Genomic DNA, 23243 nt, shown 5'->3' with positions numbered 1-23243 from the left:
CCCTCCTCCCTCACTGCCATCGCTGTCTTCCTGAGCCTCCTCCTTCTGAATTTCTTCATCACCAAGAAGAGGAATCGCTGTTAGGTTTGGCTTTTGGGAAAGGGATGGACCAGGCAGGCAGTAGGGAGGGGGACACAGGCCCTGGCATGGGCGATGGGGAGGGGAGAGCTGAGTGGGAGCCGGTGGGTCTGTCTTTGTTCTCGTCTCTGTGAGTTGCCCATTGTGCAGATCTGCCCCGCTCCTTCCCCATCGCAATGGATGGGGACTCCTCTCTCTAGTGTTCAGACCCCGGGCCCTGGGTCAGATCGATGCCTTTTTCTCCTGCACTCCATTAGTCAGAAGATTTGCTTGGCATCACCTTGAAAATGCATCCAGAAGCAAGGCCCTGGCTCACTCCCTACTTCTGTCCCAGCCTCTCTGCCCTTCCAGCCACAGGAGACCTGTGTGAGCTGAATCCATTGCACCCTCCTCTGCTCAGACCCACAGCGGCCCCATTTTTCTCGATCTGAGCCAAAGGCCCCAGAGTGGCCCACCAGGCTCACCCCGGGCTGCCTCATTGCCTCCAGCCTCACCTTCCACCAGTCTCCCTCCGTTTTCCACCTACCATTCTTCCCCATCCTCACACCTGCCTGATGTTCACACATCCCTCCAGGCATCTGCTTTAGCTGTTCCCTCCACCTGGACCACCCTCCTTCCAGAAGACCACTGTCCCCTCCAGCACCCCCTGCAGTCAGGGCTGCCTCCCTCACCACCATCCAGCAAGGACATGGCCCGCCCATCCCTCTCCTCCCAGCAGCTCCCTTCCTTGGCCTGTCCTGGGTTTGGTTTTGCTTTTCCCCAGCACTTCGCACTTCCTAAAGGGCCCTGCAGGAGGCTCCTGGCAGGGGCCGACGGCCTCGCTCTCCTTAGACGGGAAGCTCCACAGCAGCACGGGCCACTCCCTGTGGCAGACTCAGTATCTAGTTAGTGCTCCGCAGGCAGAAGGTGCTGGGTCAGTGTTTGAGAACCACAGAAGATAGGAGGGTGGAGAGAAGGGAGGGAGAGATGAAGGGAAGAAAGGAGGGAGGGGAGAAAGGAGGGGAGGGGAGGAGTGAAGAGGAGGGAGGCAAGGACACATAGGAAAGGGGGGGACAGAGGGAGGGAAGGAAAGAGTTGCAGGAGGAAGAGAAGGAAGGAGGGAGAGAAGGAAGAGAGGGGGGAGGGAGGAAAGGAAAAAAGGGAAGAAAGAAAGGGCGGGAGAGCAGAAGAAAGGAGTAGGGAAGAAAGGAGAGAAAGGCGGGAGAGAGGGAGGGAGGCAAGGGGCATGAAGGGAAGGAGTTTATTTCCTCTCTAGGCCCAGCTGTCCCAATGTCCATCTGTCACTTGGACTGTTTCTCCAGCCTCCTGCGTGGCCCCCTTCAGGCATGGTGGCTCACACCTGTAATCCCAGCACTTTGGGAGGTGGAGGCAGGCGGATCACCTGAGATCAGGGGTTCAAAAGCAGCCTGGCCAACATGGCAAAATGCTATTTCTATTAAAAACTACAAAGATTAGCGAAGCATGGTGGCAGGCACCTATCATCTCAGCTACTCCAGAATCTCAGGCAGGAGAACCGCTTGAACACAGGAGGCGGAGGTTGCAGTGAGCTGAGATTGCATCACTACACTCCAGCCTGGTAAGAGCAAGACTCCATCTCAAAAAATAAAAAAAACCTTCTCCAGGCAGCTGCCTTCTGATGATGCCCCCCTCACCCAGTGAAGCACGGGAGACCCCAAATTCCTGCCTGACCCGAAAGTGCCAAGTGACCCTGCCCACGCACTCCTCTGGCCGCACTGTGTCCTCTGAGTCATGCTGTTCCCTGTCTCAAAGCCTCCCCTCCCTCTTCCCAGCCCCATCCTCTGCCTTCCTGGCGTCCACCTCCTGGTCATTTAATGTGTAGCTCAGGCCGTAATCCCAGCACTTTAGGAGGCCTAGGGCAGAGGATCACTTGAGCTCAAGAGCTTGAGGCCAGCCAGAGCAACATAGTGAGACGCCCCCCAAACCCCACCAAAAATGTGAAAGGAAGAAAAAAAGATGTAGCTCAGGCATTACTCACCTCCGGGTAGCCTTTCTGATAGTGCCATCCACAGGTGGGCTCAGGGGCAGCCTCTGTTCTCTGGGCATCAGAAGCTGCCTCCCCGGGGAAACGCTCCTGGGTCAGCTCCTGCAGGAGTCCAGACACAGGATAACGGTGGATGGATCAGGACTGAGGGTCAGAGATGCGGAGAGGCAGGCAGCTTTGGGACTCACTTGGTGAGATCAGTGGGATTTGCTGCAGGGTGACTGTCAGGGTGCAGGGGAGAATTCTGGACCAGCCATGTCTTCATCTCTCTCTCCCCTCCAATCCCAGGAGAGCAAATGAGGCAGAAGGACTTGAGGGCCCGGCTCACCAGCTCCATCCTCAGGAACTTGAGGACTATCAAGTTCCATGGCTGGTGAGGTCTGCTGTTCTGAGAGTTCCAGGCTTTTACCGATGTGGGGAGGAGGGTTCAGGTGCAGGTGGGCTGCAGAGGTAGAATCCAGGGTCTGAGTGGCCATATTGGTCAAGCTGGTCTTGAACTCCGAATGTTAGATGATTTGTCCGTCTCAGCCTACCAAAGTGCTGGGATTACAGGTGTGTGTCACCATGAACTGGCTAATTTGGGTATTTTCAGTAGAGAGGTGGTTTTGCTATGTCGTCCTTGCTGGTCTTGAACTCCTGGAGTCACATGATGCACCTGCATCAGCTTCCCCTTGTGCTGGGATTACAGGCATGAACCACCATGGCCATGCTTTCTTTTTTGAGACAGGATCTTATGCTGGCACCCAAGCTGGAGTGCAGGGCTGTGATCCTGGCTTACTGTGACCTCCATATTGTGGGCTCAAGCAGTCCTCTCGTTTTGGCCTCCCAAATAGCTAGGACTGAAGGTGTGTGCCACCATGAACTGGCTAATTTTTGTATTTCCAGTAGAGAGGTGGTTTTGCTTTGTCATCCTTGCTGGTCTTGAACTCCTGGAGTCACGCGATGCACCTGCCTCAGCTTCCCCTTGTGCTGGGATTACAGGCATCAACTGACGTGCCCAGCTAGTTTTTTTTCTTTTTGAGGAATTACCGAACTATGTTAAACACAGGATGCACCGTTTTTGTTCCCTGTACAGTATTTAAAGATTGTGGTTTCTCTCTCACCTTGCCAACACTTGTTAATTAACATTTGTTGGATTATATCCTTTCTAGTGTGTGTGAGGGAGTATGTCATAGTTTCAGTTTAGATGGCCATAGTCATGATAGTGATCATCTTTTTATGTGCTTGTTTTTCATTTACATGTATTTTTGGCAAAGCGTGTGTATGTCATTGTGTATGACATTGAGTATGTCATACAGTTAAGATGGCCCTAATGATAATGATATTATCCATCTCTTATGTGCCTGTTTTACATTTCAGTGTTTTATTGGCGGAGTGTGGGTTCAGCTGTTTCTCCATTTAGTAATTTGGTTGTTTTTGTTGTTGATTTATACAAATAACACATCGTGGCTAACAGACTGTTAGACATGTAATGCACAAATATTTTCTTCCTTTCTGTGGGTTGTGTTCCCCCTATCTTTTTTTTTTTTTTTTTCATGAGATGGACAGACTCTAGCTCTGTTTCCCTGGCTGGAGTGCAGTAGTGTGATCTCGGCTCACGGCAACCTCTACCTCCTGGTTTCAGATGATTCTCCTGCCTCAGCCTGCCAAGTAGCTGACATTACATACTCCCAGTACCATGCCCAGCCAATTTTCTGTATTTATTTATTGATTTTTGAGATGGTGTATTACTGTTGCTGTGTCACCCAGGCAGGAGTGCATTAGTGCAATATCGGCTCACTGCAACTTCCACCTCCAGGGTTCATGCGATTCTTCTCCCTGAGCCTTCTGACTAGCTGGGATTACAGGCCTGTGCCACCACGCCCGGCAAATTTTTGTATTTTTTATAGAGATGTTGTTTCTCCACAACGGTCAGGCTGGTCTCAAACTCTCAACCTCAGTTGATTTGCTTGCCTCAACTCCCCATAGTGCTGGGATTACAGGCGTGAGCCACTGTACCTGCCACTCCTAGGTATTTTGGTTTTCTTTCTTTTTTATTTTGAGATAGGTCTTGCTCTGTCGGCTGGGCTGGAGTGCAGTGGCCTGACAACTACTCACTGGAACCTCTGCCTCCTGGGTTCAAGCAATTCTTGTGCCTCAGCCTCCCAAGTAGCTGAGATTACAGGTACCGGGGTTTCACCATGTTGGGCAAGCTGGTCTCGAACTCCTGACCTCAAGCGATCTTTCTGCTTCGGCCTCCCAAAATGCTGGGATTACAGGCATGAGCTGCCATGCCCGGCCTTTCTTTTTTGAGACAAGGTCTTGTGCTGTCTCCCAGGCTGGAGTGCAGTGGTGTAATCTCGGCTTACTGCAACCTCCACATTCTGGGCTCAAGCAATCCTCCTGTGTCAGCCTCCCAAGTAGCTGTGACTACAGGTGTGTGCCACCATGCCTGGCTAATTTTTGTATTTTTAGTTGAGATGGGGTTTTGCTAAGTCGTCCTGGGTGATCTTGAACTGCTGGACTCAACGTGATTTACCTGTCTCGGCTTCCCAATGTACTGTGGTTGCAGGCATCAGCTATTGTGCCCAGACTATTTTTCACTTGTGAGTAAATATGAAACTATGTTAAAAATAGGCTGCACCATTTTATATTCACATATGGTATTTAAGGATGGTGATTTCTCTCTGACCTTGCTAACACTTGTTATTTTCTATTTATTTGGATTATAGCCTTTTGAGTGTGTGTTAAAGGAGTTTATCATTGTGGTTTCCATGTAGATTGCCATAATGAGAGTTCTATTGATCATCCTGTTATGTGCTTGTTTTCCATTTGCATGCCATATTGTTGAAGTGTGTGTTCAGCTGTTGAGTCAGACAAATTATACACTGTGGTTAACAGACTGTTGTTAGATATATAACGCACTGTGTGCTGTCTTTTCACTTTCTTTTTTTAATTTGAGATGGAGTCTTGCACTTTTACCCAGGCTAAAGTGCAGTGGTGCGATCTCGGCTCACTGCAACCTCCCACTCTTGGGTTCACATGACTCTTGTGTCTCACCTTTCGAGTAGCTGAGATTACAGGCTCCTGTTAACATGCCCAGCTAAGTTTTTGTATTTTTTTTTTTTTCTTTTGGAGATGGAGTCTCGCTCTGACACCCAGGCCTGGAGTGTAGTAGCACAATCGGCTTACTGCAACTTCCACCTCCCAAGTTCAAGTGATTCCTCAGGTGAGCACCACCACGCCCAGTTAATTTTTGTATTTTCAGTAGAGACGAGGTTTCTCTATGTTGGTAAGGCTGGTCTCAAACTCCCAACCAGAGGTACGTGCTCGTCTCAGTCTGCCAAAGTGCTGGATTCTAGGCATGAGCCACTACACTCCTCCAGTCCCAGGCATTATGGTTTTCTTTTCTTTTCTTTCTTTTTCTTTCTTTCTTTCTTTCTTTTTTTTTTTTTTTTTGGTGCGATCTTGCCTCTGTTGGCCAGGCTGGAGTGCAGTGGCCTGATATCAGCTCACTGGAACCTCAGTCTCTTGGGTTCAAGCAATTCTCCTGCCTCAGCCTCCAAAGTAGCTGGGATTACAGGTGCATACCACCACACCCGGATAATTTTCATATTTTTAGTAGAGACCGGGTTTTGCCACGCTGGCCAAGGTGGTTTTTAACTGCTGACTTCAAGAGATCCTTCTGCCTCCACCCCTCAAAGTGCTGGGATTACAGGTGTGAGTCACCATGTTTGGCCTTTCCATTTTGAGATGAGGTCTTGTGCTGTCTCCTAGGCTGCAGTGCAGTGATGCAATCTCAGCTTACTGCAGCCTCCACATTCTGGGCTCATGCAATCCTCCTGTCTCAGCCTCCCATGTAGCTGGGACTACAGGTGTGTGCCACCATGCCTGGCTAATTTTTGTATTTCTAGTAGAGGTTGGGTTTTGCTGTGTCATCCTGGCTAGCTTTTAACTCCCGGACTCATGTGATCCACCTGTCTCTGTCTCCCAGTGTGCTGTGATTATAGGCATTAGCTATCATGCCCGGCGTATTTTTAACTTTTTGAGGAAACAGCAAACTGTGTTAAAAACAGGCTGCAGTAGAGAAATGCAAATCAACACTACATTGAGATACCATCTCACGCCAGTTAGAATGGCCATCGTTAAAAAATCTAGAGACGACAGTTGCTGGAGAGGATGTGGAGAAATAGGAACACTTTTACACTGTTGGTGGGAGTGCAAATTAGTTCAACCATTGTGGAAGACAGTGTGCCAATTCCTCAAGGACCTAGAAATAGAAATTCCATTTGACCTAGCAATCCCATTACTGAGTATATATCCAAAGGATTATAAATGGTTCTATTATAAGGACACGTGCACACGAATGTTCATTGCAGCATGGTTTACAATAGCAAAGACTTGGAACCAACCCAAATGCCCAACGATGATAGACTGGACAGGGAAAATGTGGCACATATACATAGAAAACGACGAGTTCGTGTCCTTTGTACGGACACGGATGAACCTGGAAAGCATCAATCTCGGCAAACTGACAGAAGAACAGAAAATCAAACACTGCATGTTCTCACTCATAGGCGGGTGTTAAACAGTGAGAACACATGGACAAAGGGAGGTGAGCATCACACACTGGGGTCTGTGGAGGGCACGTAGTGGGAGTTGGGGAGGGATATCATGGGGACAAATGCCAGATATAGGTGATAGGGAGAAAGGCAGCAAACCACATTGCCAAGTATGTACCTATGCGACAATCTTGAATATTCTTCAAATGTACCCCAAAACCTAAATCGCAGTAACATACATATTTAAACAAAAAAGCCTGCACTATTTTATATTCCCCATACGGTATTTAAGGATGGTCATTTCTCTCAGACCTTGCTAACACTTGTTATTTTACATTTCTTTAGATTATAGCCTTTCTAGTGTGTGTCAAAGGTATATGCCATTGTGGTTTCGGTGTAGATGGTCGTAATGGTAATGATACTGATCATCTTGTTATGTGCCTGATGTCTGTTTGCATGTCTTATTAGTGCAGTGTGTGTTTAACCGTGTCTCTATTTTCCTTTGCAGATGAAGTCTTGCACTGTTGTCCAGGTTCGAGTGTAGTGGGGCGATCTCAGTTCACTGTAACCTTTGTTAGCTGGGTTCAAACAAGTCCCCTGCCTCAGCCCCCTAAAGTAGTTGAGATTAGTCTCCTACTACCATGCCTAGCTAATTTTTTGTATTTTTCCTTTTTGAGACAGAGTGTAGCTCTGTTGCCAAAGGTGGAGAGCATTAGCACAATCTGTGCTCATTGCAACATGTACTTAACGTGGTTAGGCTCAGGGATAGGGTTAGGGGTTAGGGATTAGGGGTGGGTTGGGGTTAGGGGCATGTGGTGCATCGTCCCAGCGCCGGCTTGCGTGGTGTGGCGTCCAGGCCCTGGCGTGCATCACATGGCGTCCTGCCCGTCTGCGGGGTTGCAGTCTTCTCAGTATACATCTGTGGGGAACCGTGAGTGTGGAGCTGCATGCTCCATGGCACAGGCCTAGCGGGCATAGCCTCGCTACAACTCTGGGCCACGTCTACAGTGAGTAAATTCCTTTCTGTTTGCAGCCCTTCAATGCTTAGGGTCAGAGACTGGTAAGATCTCGGTATGGAAAACTGGACACCGAAAGCTCCTCTGAATCCTTCGCACCTAGGTTCTCCCCCACCAAGGCCCGGTGGCTGCAGTGCAAGTTTTAATAATCAACACTGACATATCAGTGCAAACGTAGAAACTAACGTATCGTTAGGGTTTAGGGTGAGGATTAGGGCTAAGGGTTAGGGTTAAAAGTTAGAATTTAGGGGTTAGAAGAATTTTAGGCAAATTTGAAGGAAGGAATGATGCTTGAATCGTGCCTGAAGCACCAGAGTGAAAAATAGGGCTTGGGTCTTCCAGCTCTCAGTGGTGGCAGCTGAGTGAGGTTTCTGATTGGCTCCAGCTGGGCAACCGCCGGTTGTGGGGATGGTTCCCTCAGCGTCAAGAGTCATACGGCCAGCTGGCAGCTGGGTATTTTGTCATTGACTGGTTGGTTGGTTAACGTTTTTAAGTCAGTTTGCATGCCTCGAAGTTCGGTTTCGTTTGCTTAGGGAAGACCTCAGGCTAACGGCTTTCCCCTTTTTTGCTTTAACATGTCAAAACCATGATTCATATTCATTTTACTTTCCTGGCATTAATAGAAGAAAGTTTACATTTTTGTTGTCATTCCGAAAGTTGATTTAATTGGCAGCCTATTTGTGATGTTGCATAAAATAATGTGTGTTAATTATTAGCATCTTAGATTAGATGAAATATGTTAACTCAATTAAGCTTTGTTATTAAACCATAACAGGAGTTCAGTTGCTTTTTTTTTTTTTTTCCTCCTAGGCTTTAACCATTTAAAATACACTCAAGCGTCTCCTAACAATGTGGATACTTTCTAAGAAATGTGTCCTTAGTGATTTCATCTTTGTGCACACACCATCAAGTGTCCTTGTAAAACCTGGATGGTGTAAGTGATATGGTATAGCTTCTTGCTTTCAGGCTACATACCATACCTGTATAGCTCATCTCTGTACTGAATGCTGTAGTCAAATGTCACACCATGGTGATTGTGGATTGTGATCCCTAAATATCTGAGTCAGGTCTCAGTCAAGTAGAAAGCTTATTTCGCCAAGGTTATGGACATACCCATGACACAGCCTCAGGAGGTCCTGACAACATGGGCCCAAGGTGGTCAGGGTAGAGCTTGCTTTTATATATTTTAGAGAGACATGAGACACCAATCAATATGTGCAAGATGTAAAGTCATTCGGTTCAGTGAGGTGGAACAACGGGAGGTAGGAAGGCGGGGTGGGGGGTGGGTCTAGGTCAGAAGTAGATAAAACAAAAGTTGCATTCTTTTGAATTTTTTGATCAGCCTTCCACTGAATACAATTTAGTCTGGTTCAGTGAATTTGCATTTTTACACATACAGTAGGGCAGAGGAATGGTGTGATCTTGGCCCAGCACACCCACCTCCTCCCTGGTTTAAGCGATTGTCTTGCCGCATCCTCCCCAGTAGCTGGGATTACAGGCATGCACCACCAAGCCTGGGTAATTTTTGTATTTTTAGTAGAGATGGGGTTTCTCCGTGTTTGTCAGGCGGGTCTCGATCTCCCTACCTCAGATTATCCACCTGCTTTGGCCCCTCAAAGTGTTGGGATTATAGGCATGAGCCACCGTGCCTGGTCAGGAAGCTTATTTTGATTCTGATATTGTCAACTGTATTTCAGGTATAACTTATTTTCCTTGGAGCGTTAAATACTGCATTGGTATTGTATTACAGAAATTAAACACAGATCCCTTTTTATCACCTTCATTGCTAGTGATATTGACAACTAAATTTAGATGCATTCCAGAGTCTGGGTTTCCAGTAATTCTTAGCAATCCTCTAAAGGTAAATTACTTTTTCTCACGAGACACAGTGACATCTAAAGTCGCATTGATTGTCCTGCCACTTTTGTTTCTCTAGTTTCATCGATTACTTCAAAGCATCTTTGGGGGGATAACTTTGAGTAACCCTTTAAACTTTTCAGTATTAGAAAGCATCGTCATGAAACATTGAATAATTGTGGTCACAAATTCCCTTTACAGTCTTTCTTTGAATATTTTTTTCCAGTGGCAAATATTTGCTTTTGTTGTATTGTAGCTAAAAGGAATGCTGGGAAACAAAACAAAGACAGGCATTCATTATAATAAGTGATTCAGTCACAATCAATTGCTATTTTAATTTTTTTTTTAAAGTTATACTTTTGAAAACGTCCTGCTGTAAATTGAAATAGTGTCCAAAATCTGAAGTCTTTCCTTGGTTCTAAGGTGACCAGATTTCCTAGAAAGTGAACCACACCACAAGAAAAAATATATGATAAATATGTTTACATGGATGTGTTATTTTAACATAAATCTTGTAAAATAGGCATTTCATTGAAATTATATATGTTTGCATAAATTACTTTGCAGCATCATGAATACCCTTGTTTTGAAAAGTAGGAGTAGTTAGTGTCAATTACTGCTTATTATTAGTACAAATAAGTAAGGAGATATTTTTAAAAATTACAATTTTTAAATAAAGGTTTTATTTTAAATTAGTTTTAGAATCACACCGAAATTGGGAGGAAAATGCAGATTTCCTGTGTAGACCCGAACTAGTTTCCCCTCGTATAAACATATCAACATGTATGAGATATGTTGTTAACAATATATATACATTTTTTTGAGATGGAGTCTTTCTTGCTCTGTAACCCAGGTTGGAGTGCAATGGCACGATACTGGCTCATTGCACCCTCCACCTCCCATGTTTAAGCGATTCTCCTGCTTCTGCCTCCCAAGCAGCTGGGATTACAGGTGCCCACCAGCACGCGTGGCTAATTTTTTGTATTTTTAGTAGAGACGGGTTTCGCCATGTTGGCCAGGCTGGTCTGGAACTCTGACCTCAGAATATTTACCCGTCTAAGCCTTCGAAAGATGTGGGATGATAGGCATGAGCCACCATGTCCTGCCTACTATCAGTATATTTGCTTCGGTTAGGTATCTGTTCAGATATTTACCCAGTTTTAAAATCACGTATGTGTTTTGTCATTATCTTCTCGCATCTCTCTTTTCTTTTTGTTCTCTGCATACAGTTTTGCACAGTAGAATACTTAATTTTATGAAGTCCGTTATCAATATTTTCATGAATTGGCATTTGATGTTTTGTGTTACAAGTCAACACCAAACTCAACGTCATATAGATTTTCTTTTAGATTTTTTATAGTTTTGCATTTAAAATTACAGTCTCTGGACTATTTTGAGTAGGTTTTTGTTTTTCTTAATTTGTGTATATATTCATTTGATTCTACATGGCTTCCAAAGTCTTCCATCACCGTCTTTGGGAAGGAATGGCTACAGTGGGCTTCATTTTGGTTTGAATTTCTAAAATTATTACATTGAGTAAACTCAATATTGAATTTTATAGGTATTTCAGGACAGCCAGGCGGGGGTGCACGTCTGCTGAGAAACTGAGCAAGAGTATCTGTGCTGAGCTCTGGTACCACCAGAGGGCGCACGAACCCACTCCTGACCAACTTCCCTCTGAGGTGCCCGAAGACTTCCTCGGGGCAGCACGACGGTGGTGTCAACTAAGTCTTGTTCATTGGTGAGTAAAAAGCTTCCTTTCGACGGCCCTGAGTGCAGAGAAGAGAGTCTTTAGAGTACTCAGCAAAGGAAGAAATTCATCTAGAAAAATGAAATCCCCAAATCCCATCATTACGACTACATCCTGATATCATTGTCAATATCCAGACACAGTGGCTGCTAAGATATGTTCTCACAGTGGCCTCTAATATAATAATCACACCGTGCCCTAACATTACTATGATATCCATACCGTACCCTAACACCAACATAATATCCACACCAATATAATATTCTAACGCTAATCTGATATCCACACTGTTGCTTCTAATGCTAATGTAATACTATCCATATGGTTCCCTGATGTTAATGTAATATCTGCACTGTTCTCCAACACCAATATAATATGTACACTATGCCCTAACACTAATATCCACACTGTGCAGTAAAACTAATGTGTCCACACAGCAGCCTCTAATACTAATAAGTATAATAATATCTACTAAGTGGAGTTGGTTGACATTGAGGCTTTTATAAGGGTTCACAGCTTTGGATGAAGAGTAGCCTCTATAGTGGATTTTGGTGACGTCTCTGCTTTTCTGGCATAGTATTGATATGGTTGTTTTAAAAAGTAATTTACTTTTTAATAATGTCATACTTCTAGGAAACTTCCAGTAGCAGTGCAAAATATAACCTGTTTCTTTTCTTAGAGTCCCCACCAGTTATTGCTGTGCCAGATTTGCAACATCCCACAAAATACTCCGGTATATTTTATCCAAAGTGTGGAAACTCTCCTAGGTTACCACCGCATAACCCCTAGATCAAGAAATCAGCATGGTTCCTACATGATAATTCAGTTCACAAACTCATTTAACTTTTACCTCTTGCCCCGCTTGGGAGTAAAATATGTTTTTTCATTCTGATCCAGTTTTCCTGACACTGTTTCCAAGACTTTCCTGCATATTTATGATCTTGACACATTTAAAGAGCATACAAGTTTTTGTTTGAACACCTGTTTTCAGGTCTTTGGGGCATATAGCTAGGAATGGAATCACTGAGTCATACGGTAAATCTACTTGCAACCGTTTGAAGAAACTTCAAATTAGTTCCCAGGGCTCATCCCTCACTTCTATCACATTCACAGAGAAGGCTTCCCTGATTATCTTATCCGCCACCACCACCGCACCCCTGCTCATGCTAGTGCGCATTACACCCACATCTGATTTTGCTTTCCTTTCCTTTCATTTTCTTTCTTCTTTCCTTTCCTTTCTCTGGTGTTTTATTTTATAAGAACACCTTATTTTATAAGGACACTAATCTCATCAGGCCAGGGCCCAACCCTATGACTTCATTTAACTTGACTGACTTCCTTAGAGACCCCATCTCTAAATACAGACACACTGTGGGGTTAGGACTCGGACATAAGAATTTGTGGGAGATACCAACATTCTATCTGTAGCACATGAAAACTTTTCAGAAATGTTAAATCTTGGGATTTACCATGAAACTACTGTGTCAGAAACCCTAGGATTTGGGCTCAAATATCTCTTTCAATCAGGCTTTTCGGTGTGTCTGAGTTTGAGACCCAATAAGAGTCAATACAGGAAGTGGATGGAGGGGAGATGAAAGAAGTAGATTGTCAGCAGAACGTGGAGAACTTTGAGGCTCAAGAATGCAAAGGCTGCTCTTAGTCAGTGGGACGCCTAGAAGGAGAGGAGCTAAATCATTTCTTTTGCCGTCTGTTTGTGGAAGGAAGGGGAGGAAAGAAAGGAGGAGAGAAGGAAAAAAGGACGGAATTAAGAGAAAGGGAAGAAAGGAGAGAGAGAGGGAGGGAATGAGAAAGGGACAGAAGAAGGCCTTTTGGAAAACAGTTTCCCATTTCCGGTGTTTACATTCTACATACAGTAATGGAGAAATGGATAAATATGATATATAGTATGAAAATCTATAGCTCATTCCAGGGTCAAGCCAGCAAAGGAGAAAGGGAAATCACGGTTACTTGTAGATCTGTGCAACCTCCCACTGACAAAAATGTGGACGCTCAGATAGGAAGCTGATGTGAGGCACACATTCAGTTTTATTTATTTGTGCTGATGTTAACAGGAGGACATCTAAGTGACTGTGTTTACGAAGATAGAGTTAAGAGAGCAGTCAGTTCTGAAACTACCTTCAGAAGGTGATTACTGAATCTTGTGGATTCTCTGCAAGTTTGAGGAAGGGCACACAGTGAGAGAGGATAAATAAGGTCACGGAGAAAGCGACTGTTTCAAGGAAAGCAAAGACCCAGAATGAGGGTGAAGATGAGGGCAGGTTAAATCGCAACGACATTTAAATTTTTTTGCCAGTTAGCACCTCAAAAGGCATCCCGGTCTGAGCTCTGCAGAAGGGACGTGTTTGCAACTCATTGTGAGTCCTCTGGGTGAATCACTGACTGTGCCTATGAACAGGACCAACTGGCCAAAACTGTGAATTGTGATGACCACCACTGTTGTTAGGCTGAACCCTTGTTAAACAGGATAGTGGTTTTCAGTACCAGCTAAAAGAATTTTAAAATGTTGACCATTTATATTATTTAAGTAATGTGCTACCATTTATAGTCATTTATATGACATGAATATACCATTTATATCACATATGCCATTAAGTAAAATAAAGTCGACATTTATATTACTGAAGCAATGTGCTACAGAAACCCTAAAGGGGTTTCTGTAACATTAAATTGATGGCTCTCTAGTGCAGTCCAGAATCACCTGTAGGGCTCGTTGGGCCACAGATTGCTGGTTTCCACTCAGAGTTTCTTATTCAGTAGGTCTGGGTGGGGTCTGAGAATTTGCATTTCTAATAAGTTCTCAGACACAACTGATGCTGCTGGTTCGGGAACCACAATATGAGAACTATGGTTAAGCCTCACGCCACAGCATTCCTATAGCAAGAGCCACCTTTGCTAATTCAGGGTAACTTGTTGGCTGCAAACTGTAACCATAGGCAACTTCTTTAGCAATATAAACCTCTAGATAAAAGAAACACTCGACAATCATAGCAGAAACATATATGGTCAATGAAATATCTTTTTTCCAAATGGGAACATGTGTCTTACAGCCTCAAAAGAATATTTTCACCTAGACTGCACTAAAGTAACAAGATAAATCTGAAACTAAAACTTAAAACGGCCTTTATGAACAGAAACACTTTGACACCTCAGGTAAAGGGCTACATATTTCCCTCTCTATTTTCATATCTTAGCTTTAAGATGAAATGACATCGTCATTTTACTTATAATAGGAGAACCTACGAATAGGAGAACTTAAATAACATTGTCATTTGACTTAAAATAGGACAACCTAGAGACTTGATTCCCGCTTATTAGTGCAAACCAAAGGGGTTGTTTCCAAATCTTTTCAGTTTAGTTTTTGTTCATGTGTAATATAAATGATTTAAAAGCCAGGTTTCGGGGAAAGCTGCCATCAATGTGTTTAATAGTTGCTGCCTCAGCATCCATTTTCAGACCTGGCCTAAGTTGTCTGAAGGCCAGTCTCACTGTATCCCCTCCGATCTGGGTAACCCTCCCGCTCCCCGAGTGGTCGTGATGTGGCCCATTTGTTCTTCATCCCGCTGAGTCAGAACCCACCCATCACACAGCTGCTGGTCATGATAAAACCTAATGGTCGACACCAGAGCCCTGTAAATAAGCCCAGCTCCACGTGTTCTCTTAAATCAGCAAAGCCACACCCTCACGGGAAAGGCCGAGAAGAAAGCTTCAGGCCCTCCCTCTGCTCTCTGGTTCCTCACGGCCTTCAGACTGCCCCTCGGGCTCCAGACGCTCCCCGACCTTCTCCAGGATGGGTAAGTTAGAGATTTCTTCTGTTCCTGTGTTTTGGTATTGCCTCCTCCTTGTGCCTTACCTGACTGACACCCCAGAGCCTGCCTTTCCTCCTGGCCAGGGCTCTCCTGGAGATGGGCTGGCTTCTGGCCTCCTTTAAAGAGAGACCTCAACCAAATTAGAGAGAAACCTAAATAAATAAATCACAACAGAAAGCTTGGTTTTTTACTTAAAATCCATATTTATAACATAAAATGTGTTGATGCTAGATTTAGAACACACTAGGCCTGTTCTAGCTCTAAATTGCACTGCTATCTTGTAGTATGCAGTTATTCCTCATTTTATTTTCCACTTGAAGTCGTTGTATTTCCTCAGTTTATAAACACCTTGAATTCTTTAGCTGAAAAGACAGGGTAACTTGATAGGGCATCCCCCTTAGGAACCATAACCCCCAATGCAGAACAAATTAAATGTGCAAAACTGTGAGCACCATGTCCTATGTTATTAAAGATAGAATATAATGCTGAAAGGCAAGAAAGTCTTTATGAAGAAGATTAAAGGAGTAGAAGAATGGACAGATGAACTGGAAATGGAAAGATCAGTTTTCCTTTCCTTTAGGAGTAAGCCCCTTTGGAAACTAGCTGGTAAATGTCACAGTCCCTTTAGATGGCAAGGTTAGTGAATCCTAAGAAAACACTAGGGTACAAGTGTTCATCACGCAAAGCACACCTGTAATATTTCATCTGGTCTCTCAGTGACCCTAGAAGAAACAAGAGATGTTTTCAGATGAGGAGATTGGGCTTCAGGGTGAAGTTAGGAGACTGGTAAGACTCACAGAGAGAGTCAGTGGTGGAACGGAGTTCAGATCCACATTCTTCCAACTGCAAGCACAGGGCATTTTCCACTAATCAGTGCACTAACCCAAGAAATCTAATTTTTCCAAACATTTAAAATGATGCTATGGCCATCTGAGTAAAACCACTTTTGGCCTCTACTTCTGATTCCTCATTACCAGCCTACCATTGTTTATCTGATATGGGCAGCAGAATTAAGATGTAATGAAGTCTAACAGAACCCCTCATTATCTGTGGAGATACAGTAGTAACAGAGATGGTGATATCGTTTGAATGTTTGGGCCCTTCAAGTCTCATGTTGAAATGTGATCCCCAGTGTTGGAGGTAGGGCCTGCTGGGAGGGAGGTGTTGGCTCATCGGGCAGATCCTTCATGAATGGCTTGGTGCCCTCCTCACGGTAATGGCTGAATTCCTGCTCCCTTCACTCACTGAGATCTGGTTGTTACAGTGTGATACTGCCCCCGTCTCTCTCTTGCTTCCTCTCTCACTATGTTAGGTGCCAGCTCCCCTTTGCCTTCTGCCATGGTTGTCAGCTCCCTGAGGTCTCACAAGAAGCAGATGCTGGTGCCATGCTTCTTGGACAGTCTGCACAACCATGAGTCTAATCACCCTCATTTCCCTATAAATTACCCAGCCTCAGGTATCCCTTTATTACAGCAATGCAAATTGGACTAATACAGATGAAGAGATAAAGTATTAATATGGAAGATGTTTATATACATATATATTATATATATGCATATACATATGCATATATATGTATATATGTATATATGTTTAACATTCTCACTGAGACTGGGAGGTGTTAGAGACACATAATTGAAAACGAAACCTCCCCCCAACCAAGAAAACTTCTCCACGAAGGTAGAAGAGAAAGAAATACTATTATTACACTTTAATTTCCGGGGTACATGTGCAGAACGTGCATTTTTGTTACATAGGTATCCACACGTCTTGGTGCTTTGCTGCATCTGATCCTCCCATCAACTACACTAGGTATTTCTCGTGTTATCCCTTCCCAATCCCCCCACCCCTGCCTGTTCCTCCCCACCCCTCCCCCACCACCCACAAGCCCCAGTGTGGGATGTTCCCCTCCCTGTGTCCACGTGGTCTCATTGTTCACCATCCACTTATATTTTAGAAAAAAATATTATGTTTTAAGTTCTGCAATACATGTGGAGATCATGTAGGCTTGTTCAATAGGTATACACATGCCATGGTGGTTGTTACTTCATCCATTGCCCCGTCATCTACATTAGGTATTTCTCCTAATGCTATCCCTCCCCATTTCGCCCACCCCCTGCTATTCCTCCCCTAGCCCCTCAGCCCCTGGGCCCCAGTGTGTGATGTTCCCCCACCTGTGTCTGTGTCTTCTCATTATTCAGCACCCACTTATGAGTGAGAACATGCAATGTCGGGTTTTCTGTTCTTGTGTCAGTTTGCTGAGAATGATGGTTTTCAGCTTCATCCATGTTCCAGCAAAGGACATGAAGTTATTTTTTATGGCTGCACAGTATTCCATGGTGTATATGTGACATATTTTCCTTGTCCAGTCTATCTAGGATGGGCATTTGGGTTAGTTCAAAGTCTTTGCTATGGTAAACAGCGCCACAATAAACATACGTGTACACGTGTCTTTATAATTGAAAGTGTTATAATCCTTTGGGTACATATCTAATAATGGGATTCCTGGGTCTGACAATATTTCTATTTCTAGATCCTGAAGGAATCACCACACTGTCTTCCACAATGGTTGAACAATTTACACTCTCAACAGCAGTGTAAAAGCATTCCTGTTTCTCCACATTGTCTCCAGCATCTGTCGTCTCCAGATTTTTTAATGATTGCCATTCTAATTGGCATGAGATGGTACCTCAAAGTGGTTTTGATATGCATTTCTCTAGTTATCAGTGATGATGAGCTTTTTTTTCATGTTTGTTGGCTGCATGAATGTCTTCTTTTGAAAAGTGTCTCTTCATCTCTGTCACAAAATTTTTTGCCCATTCTTTCGGTTGCCAGTTCACTCTAATGCTAATTTCTTTTGCTGTGCAGAAGTTCTTAAGTTTAGATCTCATTTGTCTGTTTTGGCTTCTGTTGCCATTGCTTTTGCTGTTTTAGTCATGAAGTCCTTGCCTATGCTTATGTCCAGAACGGTACTGCCTAGGTTTTTTACGGTGTTAGGTCTTATGTTTAAATCTTGAATCCATCCGGAGTTGATTTTTATATAAGGTGCAAGGAAGGGATCCAGTTTCAGCTTTCTGCATGTGGCTAGCCAGTTTTCCGACACCATTTGTTACCTAGGGTATCCTTTCCCCATGGCTTGTTTTTGTCAGGTTCGTCAAAGATCAGACAGTTGTAGCTGTGTGGTGTTACTTTCGAGGCCTCTGTTCTGTCCCGTTGGTCTACAGATCTGTTTTGGTACCAGTACCACGGTGTTTTTATTACTGTGGCCTTGTAGTACCGTTTGAAGTCAGGTAGTATGATGTCTCCATAATTGTGTGCTTAGGATTGTCTTGGCTATGTAGGTTCTCTTTTGGTTCCGTATAAAGCTTAAGGTGTTTATTTTCCAATTCTGTGAAGAAAGTCATTGGTAGCTTATGGGGATAGCATTGACTATGTAAATTATTTTGGGCAGTATGGCCATTTTCACAATATCGATTCCTCCTGACCATGAGCATGAAATGTTTTTATATCTGTTTCTGTCCTCTCTTATTTTCTTAAGTAGTTATATTTACTTTTCAGAGTAAATATAACTATTTCACCTTCTGCTTTTTTCTTTAATGTCTTACTTTGCTCCTTGCCTGGTTGCGTCAGCTCGGGCCTCCAAAATAACAGTGGTAACAGAGAGCATTCCTTCGTTCCAAAGGTTGATGGAAGCTTCTCTTGCTTCCATCGCTTACAAATGATGCTGGGCTTTGCCTTGATGGGTGTGTATCTGGGTGTAATTTTTTTTATTGTGTGTAATTTAAGGAAGTATCCTTCTTTCTAATCTGATAAGTTTCTTTTATAAATTTTGTAGTCAAATGCCTTTTGAACATCTATGGTGATTATGATTTTCAACATACTAATATAAATGAAATGGGAAGATGTTTTAATTTTGAGCCATCCTTTTCACACTGTACAAGTTTCTCTTGGTTTAGGTAAGTTTTTTAAAAGCCCCAGTGGGGTTTATTTGCTAATATATTATTTGGGATTTTCATACATTGATTTTTATGTAAATGTCTTACCTTGTTTTGTTTTAGAGATACGGCCTTGCTCTGATGCCCCGGCTGGTGCAGTGATGTGACCACACATTATTGTAATTTTAAACTCCTGGGCTGAAGTGATCCTCCCACCTCAGTCTCCTGGGTAGCTGACTCTACAGGCATGTGCCACCATGCCTGTCTAATTTTTAAATTTTTTGTAGAGACAGAGACTTGCTATGTTGTCTAGGCTGCAATTCAGTGTACATTGTCGATATGAATATTTTTGTCTTTCTGCTGGAATCATTCCCTCTCCCATCTGTTTGTCTTTAAATTCTGGGCATGCACACACACTCCGCCCGTACCTCCTAACTGCAAAATATTGATGTTGTCCAACCTGCCTTGTGAAGGGAAAACTGCTTTTCCCTCTTTGTATCTCTGCTGGTGTCCGGTCCACTGCTGTGTTTTTGGTAAATACTTGACCCACAGAGTGTGGGAGGCAGGAAGGGAAGGCTTCTGCATTTCCTTTGTGGACCTCACATCATGGATCCACTAAGCATATTGGGAAACCAGCAGGTCAGGTGGCTGCACACCCTAGTTGTATCTGACTCTGAATTGCTCAGGGCCCCCTGCACGCCAGTGATTTGCTTTTCTTTGTGAGTTATCTCTTCACTCATATTCCTAGGCTGAGTTCCCCAAAACAGTGGCCAGCACAGCACCTGTGACAGTTGTGAGTGCATTTCTGATCTTGCATGACCTGATTTACAGGGTATTTTGAACAGGAGCTACCTATTATGGCTTGGGATATGGCTAAAGTTTACTTGACTTTCTTTCATAAAGTAACTGGTAGAATATGTGGCATAAGGCTATTACTACAAGAGCAGAAGTGGTGGGGGTGTGATTGAGCTTGGACAGCATTGGGAGGCAGACAGGCCCACATCAGCACCATCCTGGCCATTTGTAGGTTATATTAACTTTGGGGATTCCCCTCAACTCTCTGAGCCTTTGTTTCTTCCCTCATTAAGGAGATCATCCATTCCTCCTTGGACTATTGTAAGGCTTAAGACCAAACATCTTTCCAGGCACTTGGAGCAGTGCCTGAGCTCCGGGGTCTTCAGGCTGTAACCATAGCAAACACTCAGATCCCAGCCACCCTCCCTTCTCTTTCCTGCAGAATGGGAATGTGAAGGACCAACCTGCTCATTCCCATTTACCCTGGAGTTCTTTCTTCTGAACTTCATCTAGCACCTCCTGTGCACCAGGGATTCATGGGTGTGGAGGCCAGGGACAGCCAAGTCTGGCATCTGGCCTTCAGCTTGCCTCGGTCCCTGTGGCTGACACCTGGCCCTTTGCTCTGGAATCTGGACCCTGCAATCTACTACCAAATGCTCAGACTAAAGAGGGCTCCCCCTATCGGTGAGAAGATTACATAAATGCCCACATCTCCCCATCTCCTGAGTTGATCAGCCCCAGCAATCCAGATACACATTCTTGGATTCTGGTAGGTTTATTCTTCAGTTGAAAACTCAAAGGAAAAGTTATGTTCCAAAAGAAAGCAGAAAAACTTTGAATGCTCTAGCCTGGGAGCCTTAGTTCACAGGTGCCCCTACCGAAACAGAGGCCCTTGAAAGCCTTCAGTCCTTGTGTGTCTACCCCAGATCGCAGTTCTCTATCAGGCTTCTGAAGAGCTATCAGTTCCCCTCATAAAAGCTCCTACCTCAGGAGACCCCTGGGTCAGGCAGGGAAAGCCACGACCAGGCAGCTGAGAACCTGACTTTGTGTCCCCCTGAGCACAGTCAGCGTTCTGAAGCAGTGCTTCCCACATGGCTGTTGAATAAGTTAATAAATACCTTGGGCATGAACAGGAGCCGGTAGAGCTCTCTCTGCAGCGCTGAGACTCGCTGGCCATGCTGTCTCTTGGATTACAGTGGAAAGGGGAAAATTACCCAGGCCGGTGGGAGAGTTTCATGTCCTCAGAAGTATTTTGAGCACAATGGCAAACAGCCCTTCTTCCCTGCATTTGAAGAACGTGTGATTTTGAGTTTCCTGGCATCCCATGCTGGTTATTCTGTCCCAGGCAAGAATCTTGCCCTTGTCAAGGAGCTGGAATTAGAGTAGAAGGTGAAGGAGTTTGAAGTCTTTGGCAGCCTAGTGCTGGCTTAGATGAAATCTCAATCTGAAAAGAAGTGACAAGAGAAGTAAGGCCAGGTGATGGGCCCCAGAGGAGAGGGGCCCCTGCTGTTTCCTGAGATCAATTATGTTGGGGCCCCTGTGACAGCTCCTGGCCCTCATTACTAAAAGGACAACTCTCCATCCACTCCCACCCATTTTTCTCTCCTCTTTCTGTAAGAGCAGCAGGCAGGGGTCGATGAGTCCCTACACCTGCCAGGCCTTTGCAGGCAGTGGTGTTAGGCCCAGCTTGCTGAGTTCCTAGGAAACTGAACAAGCGTCTATGGAGCACTCACTCCATGTCAGCCTCTGCCACCAGCACCCTGTAGAAAGAAGACCAAGACATACTTCCCAGCCCAGGGGAGGGTGGAAGCTTAGCACATGATGCATTGAGAGCTCGGGATGCGTGCAACCCAAAGTGCAGGCTAAAGGGAACTCTCACTGTGTGGGTGGGATCTTCAGTACAGCTTGCAGTGGAGGCTGCTCTACGGTTTCCCCATTAGGTGTGGTGGTGAAGGGCACAGACTGGACACTCAGAGCTACCACGGTAAGGAAGGGCTCTTGTATCCCTCATCTGCTAGGAGAACTGTTTAAAAGATGGGATTAATTTAATTTTTTTGAGATGGAGTCTCACCCTGTCACCCAGGCTGGAGTGCAGTGGCTCACTGCAACCTCTGTCTCCGGGATCAGGCAATTCTACCTCAGCCTCCTGAGCAGCTGAGATTACAGATGCCTGCCACCACACCCAGCTAATTTTTCTATCTTTATTAGAGACAGGGTATGGCCAGGCTGGTTTCCAACTCTTGTCCTCAAGTGATCCACCCGCCTTGGCTTCCCAAAGTGCTGAGATGACGGGTGTGAGCCATCGCATCCTGCTATTTATTTTTTTTGAGATGGAGTCTCGCTCTGTTGCCCAGGCTGGAGTGCAGTGGCACAGTATCAGCTCCCTGCAACCTCTGCCTGCTGGGTTCAAGTGGCTCCCCTGCCTCAGCCTCCTGAGTGGCTGGGACTACAGGCATGAGCCACCACGCCTGGCCAGGAAGTGCCCTTCTATCCCTCATTTGCTAAGAGCAATGTCTAAAAGATGAGCTTTAGGTGGCCTTTTCTGCCATCTCTTTCTACTACATTCTGGTTCTTTTTCAGTATGTAATTTTCAGTAATTAGTAAATTAGCTGATTGCCTAAATTACTACACTATAAATTTAGTGATTAGTAATTTTAATAATTTCTGGTTCCCTGCTGAAATCTATGATCTCTGTCTAATAAGTCTACTATCTGAGTCCTGTAGGTCGGTATCTATTATTGTCTGTCTGTGCTAGTGTTTACACTTAGAATTGTACCTCCCTAAGAGTGTTTTTTATAACTACGGTGTCCATAATCCTATCATCATGCCCAGCATGGAGGTGCTCAATAAATACACATTTCCAATGTCAAAAATTTTCAATGTGGTAAAACACAAAAAATCTACCACAACCATTGAAAGTACACCGGTGTAAGTACATTCATATTTTTGTGCATCCAAACTCTGAAACTCACTAAATCCTGAACTGAACTGAAACTCTGTCCCCATTCAATAAGCCATTACTGGCTCTCCCAGCTTCTGGCTGCCACCACTCTACTTTCTGTCTCTGTGAATCTGATTACTCTAGATCCTTCCCATAAGTGGAATCATACAGTATTTCTCTTTTTGTGACTGGCTTATTTCACTTTGCATAACATCCTCAAGGTTCATCTGTGTGCTAGCATGCGTCAGAATTTCCTTCCTTTTTAAGGCTGAATAATGTTTGACTGTATGGAGAGAGCACATTTGTTTATCCGTTGGTGGGCACTTGCGTTGCTGCTATCTTGCAGCTCCTATGAATAACGCTGTGCTGAGGCCAGCTCAGCCTTGGAGACCCCCAGTCATGCGGCACTGAAGGAATTAAGAAACAGACACAGAGATAGCAAAAGGTGGGTTCAGAGTGGAGCACCAGGGGTTTCACAGCCTTTCCAGCTGAGAGTCCAGA

General features: G+C 44.5%; 1 long non-coding RNA gene across 1 annotated transcript in view; it reads left to right on the top strand.

Annotated features, from left to right (window-relative positions):
* Nucleotides 1–11185: 11185 nt before the first annotated feature.
* The window catches only part of LOC141585108 (uncharacterized), a 35457-nt gene continuing 23399 nt past the window's right edge, over nt 11186–23243 (top strand). The window contains exon 1 of the long non-coding RNA XR_012518426.1: nt 11186–11235. This is a non-coding gene — a long non-coding RNA (uncharacterized LOC141585108). The remainder of the gene's footprint in view (nt 11236–23243) is intronic.

The sequence above is a fragment of the Saimiri boliviensis genome, chromosome 7 (genome assembly GCF_048565385.1).
Source record: "Saimiri boliviensis isolate mSaiBol1 chromosome 7, mSaiBol1.pri, whole genome shotgun sequence".
Taxonomy (NCBI): Eukaryota; Metazoa; Chordata; class Mammalia; order Primates; family Cebidae; genus Saimiri; species Saimiri boliviensis.
This window is presented reverse-complemented; position numbering and strand designations above follow the sequence as displayed.